An 8,437-nucleotide genomic window follows, 5' to 3' on the forward strand; every position below is an offset into this window, starting at 1 on the left:
GTTCATCATCGATCGCCTCACATGCACGCGCGCGTGCAGATGAAACAAGGCATTAGCAACGGTCGGTTGCGGCGATTTCCATCGAGTCAATGCAGCAGCTCACTCTGCTATTCTTCCTTAAAAATTCTGCAACTCTTTGTCCCGTGCTTTGTTGCTTTCACATGGACTATCTTCTGCCTCGGATTCCGGATTGATTTTTTATATATGCTGGACTGGCTCATGCTTCAATTTCAGATCTAGACCTCTTTACTACGTAGTTATTGCTAAGTGGAGAGGATTACCCGCTCTGTGCCTACAGATCTGTGCTATAAAAGAGTCCATCCATCAACCAACCAGGGACACACATCCGAACAGCAGGGGCGCCAGAGGAGATGGAGGCGGCGATCGGCGTGGCGAACAGGCTCATCGGCAGCGTGCTGAACCACCTGTCCAATGAGTTCGTGGAGGCGTTCATTGCCAGCTCCCAGCTCGGCCTCAACTCCGAGAAGATCAAGCAAGATCTCTTGCTCACCAAGGGGCTGCTGCACGAGGCCCAGAGGAGGGGCGTGAGTTGCAACCCGGGTCTCCAGGAGTTGTTGCAGAAGCTCAGCGCCAAGGCCGACGAGGCCGAGGATGTGCTGGATGAGCTCCACTACTTCATCATCCAGGACCAGCTCGACGGCACACACTATGCGGTGCCGGATCTGGGTGAAGACCTCCGTGGCCATGCTCGCCACGGTCGCCATGCTCTCCGCCACACTGTCGGTAACTGCTTTGCATGCTTTTCTTGTTTGGGCAAGAAAGATGTCAATGGTGTTGCTGCTGATGTCGTTCCTGATAACCCACCCAATGCAATTCTGAACACTGGTAGTGATGATAGTGATGGTCCAGTTGCTAAGTTGTCGTTTGGTAGAGTTGCCATTTCCAACAAAATCAAGTTAGTGATAGAGGAAATACAATCCCTCTGTGACCGTGTCTCCATTTTGCTCCAGATAATTCCACACCATAGCACCACCACGACAGTCACCCCAAGTCATCGTGTCACAGGATCAACCATTACACAGAAACAATTGCATGGGAGGACAACCCTTTTGGATAAAACCATAGATGTCATCCTCACTGCTGCCACAGAGCACTGTGAAACCCTTCCTGTTCTTCCTATAGTTGGTCCAGGGGGTATTGGAAAGACAACCTTCACCCAGCACCTTTATAATGATAAAAGGATAAAAGAGCACTTTGCTGTTACGGCTTGGGTATGTGTATCAACTGAGTTTGATGTGGTTAAGCTCAGCCAACAAATCCTTAGCTCCATACAAAAGAGCAACACTTCAAATCAAACAGACAATTTAGATGAGCTCCAAATATCCATCACACAGGAACTCAAGTCCAAAAGTTTTTTAATCGTGTTTGATGATATATGGAAATGCAATAGTGGGGGCTGGAAAACCCTCTTGGCTCCTTTCAGGATGGGGGAAGCCAAGGGTAGCACAATTCTTGTCACAACTCGATTTCCATATATTGCTGAAATGGTGAAAACCACCAACCCAATAGCACTGCAAGGTCTGGAGTTTGATGAGTTCTTTACATTCTTTTCATTAATATTTGGGGGAAACAAACCTGAGTATTGCCAAGAGGACTTAGATGATCTTGCTATTGATATTGCAAAGAAGTTGAAGGGTTCACCTCTGGCAGCCTTAACAGTTGGTCGGTTATTGCGCAATGACTTCTCTCGGGAACATTGGATGGGAGTTCTTGAAAACAATGAGTGGCAGAAGGAGGGAAATGTTGATGACATTATGCCATCATTAAGGATTAGCTATGATTACCTTCACTTTCATCTAAAAAAATGTTTTTCGTATTTTTCCTTGTTCCCTGAAGATTATAAGTTTAAGAAGATAGATATTACGTATTTTTGGATTGCATTAGGAATCATTGAAAAAGATGAGAATTATATAGAAGAACTTGTAGAGAATGGTTTTCTCATGAAGGAAGATGATGAGTTTGAAGGTCAATACTATGTAATGCATGATTTGTTACATGAACTGTCTCGGAGTGTTTCATCACAAGAGTGCCTCAACATATGTAGTTCAAATTTTAGAGTTGATGACATCCCACAAACTGTTCGACACGTATCCGTCACAATGGAAGATAGATTTGAAGGGGGTCTTAGGGAAGAAATGATTAAATTGAGGAGCAAGATAGACATTCCCAATTTGCGAGCCTTGATGATTTTTAGAGAATATGAAGAAACAATTGATGGATTTTTGAAAGATATTTTTAAGGAAATAGAGGGTCTTCGTGTCCTATATATAGTAGCGAAATCCAAAAAATCTTTGCCACTCAACTTTTCAAAACTTATCCACCTCCGGTACCTAAACATTATTATATCATTACCGCACAATTGGCCAGAAGCGCCTTTTCCTGGTACACTATCCAGATTTTATCACTTGGCATTCTTTAGACCTTAGAAGCTTTGGTATGTATAAGAATTTACCTAAAGACATTAGCCGCCTTATCAATTTATGCCATCTTTTTGTTGTAAAAGAAATCCAATGCAATGTTCCTGGGATCGGAAAGATGAAATGCTTGCAGGAGCTAAGAAGGTTTTGTGTTAAAAAAGAGAGTGTTGGATTTGAGCTGAGAGAGTTGGGGGAACTCACAGAGCTTGGAGGAGAACTCAGCATACATAATCTTGAGAAGGTGGCAACCAGGGAAGAGGCTGCTGAAGCCAAGCTTGTGGGTAAAAGAGATTTGAAAGAGTTGGGGTTAGTTTGGGGTACAGATCACCAACACAGCACAGAATCTGATGTTCTCGATGCTCTTCAGCCACACCATAAACTTGGAGCACTTAGCATTATAAATCATGGTGGTATGACTGGTCCTAGTTGGTTGTGTGGTGATGTTAGCATCAAAAGGCTGGGGTCTCTCCACCTAGAGGGTGTGTCCTGGGGCACTCTTCCACCTTTTGGGCAGCTATTGCATCTCACATCACTCACATTGATGAGGATCTCTGTACTTCGTGAGATCAGACCTGGCTTTGGTGGTGTTACAGATGAAAGTTTTGTGCATCTCAAGCGGATCACTCTTGATGATTTACCTGAATTTATGGAGTGGGTTAGGGGAGCTAATGCCCATTCTTTTTCAAGGCTTGAATACATCAGCTGCAAAGATTGTCCCAATCTCTGCGCGGTGCCCTTTCTGGAGTGCTCTGTCTCTTATGCCAATCTTCTGCATTTTTCCATTGAATATTGCCCAAAGTTGTCTCTGCCCCCAATGCTTCACACGTCCACGCTGACATATTGTCACGTGGCACTTCCTTCTACAAAGCTTGGTTATTATGGAACGAACCTCACTATTGATGGGTATAGTGGTGGGTTGGCCTTGCATAACCTGCCTAATGTAAAAACATTGCATTTCTGCAATGTGTCACACTTTTCACTGACGGAGGTCAATAAGCTGAAATCCCGAGCAACGCTACATTTCTTCGGATGCAGCATCACGTGCCATGGACTGCAGGATCTCATGTGCCTTGAATCAGTTGTAGTATTTGATTGTCCCAATTTCTTTCACACCATCAGGCCTTTGCCCGCTTCCCTCAAGAAACTTGAGATCCAAGGAGAGTCGGGCATGCAGTCAATGGCTCCGCTCGCAAACCTCACTTGTCTGACCGAGCTACTACTGGTGGACTGTGAGAAATTAACGATGGATGGGTTTAATCCTCTCATCACAGTCAACCTTGATACATTGTTGGTCTATAACACAGATAAGTGTCTCAGCCGCTCTGTATCAGCGGATCTGTGCTCAGAATTGGCAGTAGCATGGACCAACCTGTCATTGCCTGCATGCTCCTTTAAGTTGACATGGCTTGAAGTGGATTGCATCTCAGCGGTGCTTGTTGCTCCCATCTGCAGCCTCCTCGCCGCTACCCTCGAGAGGTTAGAATTCTGGTATGATGAGCGGGCAGAAAGCTTCACGGAAGAGGAAGAGAGAGCTCTTCAGCTCCTCACCTCCCTTGATGACATCAATGTTTGGAATTGCCTGAATCTGCCGTCCCTTCCTCAGGGGTTATACAACCTTCCTTCTCTTCGGGAAATAGGTGTCAATTATTGTCCTCAAATCCGATCGCTGCCCAAGGGCCCCTTCCCCACTTCACTGAAGACACTACACGTAAAAGGTTGCAGTCCCGAGCTACAAGAGCAAATCAAGAAATTAAAGGGAACGATCCCAGGTCTTCGGGTGGAGGATTGCTGAGTAACAAAAGGTAACAACACGCCTCCTGCTATCTACTACTATCTACTCCCTCCGTTCCTAAATATTTGTCTTTCTAGAGATTTCAACAAGTGACTACATATGGAGCAAAATGAGTGAATCTACACTTTAAATTATGTCTATATACATCCATATGTGATAGTTCATTTGAAATCTATAAAAAGACAAATATTTAGGAACGGAGGGAGTAGCACGTTTCCCTTTTTTTTCCTTATACTCAGTATAGTACGAGGAAAGGAAATATCTCCCACGATTCTCTACTGTTTTGTACTACTACTAACTACAATAACTTGTTGCAGTAAAAAAAACTAACAACTTGTAAAATCTGACAGGTGGCATAATTGCTGGCACAGCTGCTCGTTTCAACCTCATCGTGTACATAAGTTGTCAAACCTTTCGTCCTCCTCTTACAGAGATACAAGACTATAGATCAACGTCTGGTCAGGACCAATACAAATCATGTCGTACGTCCACACGTCAGTCAGCCAGTCAGTCATCCATTTGCCGGCCGTTTAATTGGTAAAGTGCGTGCAAAACCAACCTGAACTTGTACTCGTTCCGGTGTGCATATCAGTTATACACAGTACATCTATCAGACCTTATATATCTTCCTTTTCTATTTCTACACAGTTGTGGTACCTGTTGTTCTGCCTCCTACTAGAGCACACTGGTGCAATTTGGGATGGAGCAGGAGTACCACAGTTTGGATTGTTAACAGCAAAAGTTGCGTGCTAAATTTTGAAGACCTGAAGGTGACTGCATGCTTATATATTTGTCATTCAAGGTTAGATACAGTATCATCTGGAAAATTGGGTTTGTCTGAGCATTTATATGTTGGTTTTCTGACCTTAAGTTCTTTACTACTATGGTTCTGCAGAACAATTAGGGCTGATAGTGTATTTGGCATTCAGGACTTAATTGGCTGCTCTAACCAAACAAAAACAGCAACAAAATTATACTCAAGAAGCAGCTGTGTGGTTCAACCATGAACATTTTGAAGGTCAGTTGATTCCTCTTTCCTTCATTTTACCTAATTTTTAGTTTAGCATTCTCAACGGTGCTTGTTGCTCCAGTCTGCAGTTTACTTAACACTAGCTACTATCCACACATTGGAGTTTTGGAATGATGATCTGGTGTTGGAAAGTTTGACAGAAGAGGAAGAGAAAACGGTTTGAATGCATATGGTGTAAGCAGCACACGTTCTTTGATCCTTCTTTGGTGGCCTAAGGCAACTATGTTTCCTCATACTTATCTGAATATCTCAGAGGTACATTATATGCAGCAATATTGGAACAGGTACACCATTTTTCAAGCTCTTGGTCGTCCATGGTACCACCAGCTGCCAAAAAAAAAAACAGCGTCTTGTGCAGATTGCTATACGGTAATGTTTCACTGACCGGCAACCTTCAGAGTTTTAGTTCCTACTTGCCAGTTTCATTAACTGGCCAACTCAAAGTAATGAATTAGATCAATGAGTTCCCTTACCTTGCTAATTTTGGGAGTCTTACATTCCTTACTTGGATTCTGCAGAACCATATTTCTGGGAGTCTTGCATTCATTACATTTACATCGATTCTGCCGAACCATGACAGTCACCGTCAGTAACAGAAAAAGGTCAGTTGGTCAGTTCTATCCCTTCTTTTAGAAAGGGAAAAATAATAGTAGAACCCTACTAAGGCACTGATTTGTTCCAGGCTATTCACTGATGTGTTTCAGTTTCACAAGGCCAACAGCCGACCAACGACTGAAACCTTTAGTTCCAGCCTATCCTCATCCTGGGCGGTTTTGATATATGGTGATGTTTCACTGTCAACCTTCAGAGTATCAGTTCCATTTTGGCAGGTTCACCAGCTGACCAACCGCTGAAAGTAATGACCGAGCAACTATATCCACGATGATGAAATCCATTAACTTGTTCATCATTTTTTCTGATTCTCAGATTCACTGCCCTGTTTTTGCAGAACAATATATTTACACCCAACAATAAATGTTTACAAGCTGGTTGGTATTCAGAAGTAACCACTTAGAAGTGTCTCGGCGGAGAGCTGCGCAGTTGTGCACAATCGGCCATTTCAGAGGTAACTGATGACATCAAGTGGTGGCTCAAAATGTTATTCCTCCGTCCGAAAATACTTGTCATCAAAATGGATAAAAAGAGATGTATCTCGAACTAAAATACGTCTAGATACATCCTTTTTTATCCATTTTGATGACAAGTATTTCCGGACGGAGGGAGTACATTTCAAACGAACGATTTAGGTTTTTGGCCGTACTGATTCGTTTCATGTCTTTTACATGGCAGGCCTGCTCCCCTCCCTGTCGATGATTCAAGACTGGATAGCAGTGCAGCGCCTCCTCCACTAGCTCAGTCCTGCCCTGGCGTCATCTCCTCTGCTTTGGCCACATTTGGCGCTGAGGCCACACACGTTCTTGGGCCGCTCACGTTCTCGAGCCAGCCGGTTGTGGCTTTGTCTTTTTTGTTTAGCTCTTGTGAGCATTTGTTTACTTCCTATTACGAGACTTGGAGACTATTGCTGGATATTTTTATTAATTAGATGAGCGGTATGCATCTTTCTGATGCAAAGGCTGGGGTAAACCCCCTTTTCGGAAAAAAACGTGTTGTATAGGCAGATGAGCTCATGGAAGCAAGTCATATGTATTAGGTGGGCTGATATATGAGTACTATATGCCATTTATTTCTTGGGGCTTTTACAGAAATGGTTCAGTTATAAAAAATGGTTGGTCGTTAGCACCTACTGGTGTTACAAGTTACAACCACCTTGTAAGAAACCCGACATAGCCTAAGTAGTATGTACAAATGAAAAAAAAATTATATGTTCCATTCTATCTGACATGAAAATTACATACCCCCTGAATGTCTGTCTAGTGACTTATTGCTTGATTAGTTTGTATGGTTAATTCTTTCGTCACGGTCCTGTCATCTAGGTACAGAGCTCTGCAACACCTGAAGATGTGTTTGACTTGTGGGTGCATGTGTGTGTACCTTCAGTTAGTTTATACTCCCTCCGTCCCACAATATAAGAACGTTTTTGACACTAGTGTGAAATTATGGAGCTCGCTGCTTGGCAATTGGCCGGGATCACATCTCACCACTGTGTGATATGCAACGCTTTGGAGACAACATTTTATTTCGGTGTCCTGTCGCTCGCTTTGTATGGTGCGTGGTCAGATACACACTAAATTTTTTCTTAATATGCGGTGAACATTATTCAAATACACACTAAATGTTTTTTCAATGCACTGTAAACTTTTTTTCAAATGCACGCCAACAATTTTCAAACACAAAATGGTTTTTTTCCATGAACGGTGAACATGCTTTTATTCTTTGCCTTTTTGAAAACAAGAGCAAAATTTTCAAAAGTTGAACAATTAAAAAAGTGAAAATTTTGGATTTTTGATTTTTTAAAAATTGAAGGAAAATTTAAATTGTAGACATTTCATGAAATTTTATATTTGCAAAAAAAGAAAAAATGAAAAGAAATAATAATCGAAAAAAAACAAGAAAAAAATAGAAACAAACCCGGTTTAGGGAACAGAAGTGGGCTGTACAGTCTTACGTCGCTCGCTTGGTTCACTTTAGCAAAGCTGCGAGTATTGGAGGCACGCGGGCATCCAGTATGGCGCCCCTATGTCTTAAACCCAGGCATGGGCAGCCCGTCCCGATAACCCGGGCTGGGCTGGGCCAGACTTGGGCTTTGTTTTGCTGCCCAGTGTAAGTTTTGGGCCGGGCTCGGGGTTCAATTTTAGGCACGAAATTAACCAGGCCAATGGGATGCCATGTGTTGAAATGAAGTACATGGACCTAGTCATGCTTATTGTATTTGGGGAGTGTGGTATGATTTTCAATCGTTTGTCATTACAAGGCACAGGCTCCTTTGCTAGTGAATATGAAACATTAAAAAATGTTGACCAAGTATTCGAAAAATGTTAAACATGTGTAGAGAAAACGATTCCCATGTATACCAAAATGGTATACAAAAAATATACAATACGTGTGAAAAATGGATCATGTATTTCACAAATCTAATCAAGAATTTGGAAAAATGTTAGGCAAGTATTTGAAAAATGTTACTCAAGCATTTAAAAATATTAAATGTGTATAGAAAAAAATTGAGTATGTATTAGAAATGTTAATCTTTTATTAGAAAAATATTAATTAAGCATTTGT

At 42.2% G+C, this 8,437-nt stretch overlaps 1 pseudogene; it reads left to right on the forward strand.

Moving 5' to 3' along the window:
• The first annotated feature begins 371 nt into the window (after nucleotides 1-371).
• Nucleotides 372-5,797, forward strand: LOC119335531 (annotated as a pseudogene).
• Nucleotides 5,798-8,437: the final 2,640 nt, after the last annotated feature.

Source organism: Triticum dicoccoides, chromosome 7B (genome assembly GCF_002162155.2).
Source record: "Triticum dicoccoides isolate Atlit2015 ecotype Zavitan chromosome 7B, WEW_v2.0, whole genome shotgun sequence".
Lineage (NCBI taxonomy): Eukaryota > Viridiplantae > Streptophyta > Magnoliopsida > Poales > Poaceae > Triticum > Triticum dicoccoides.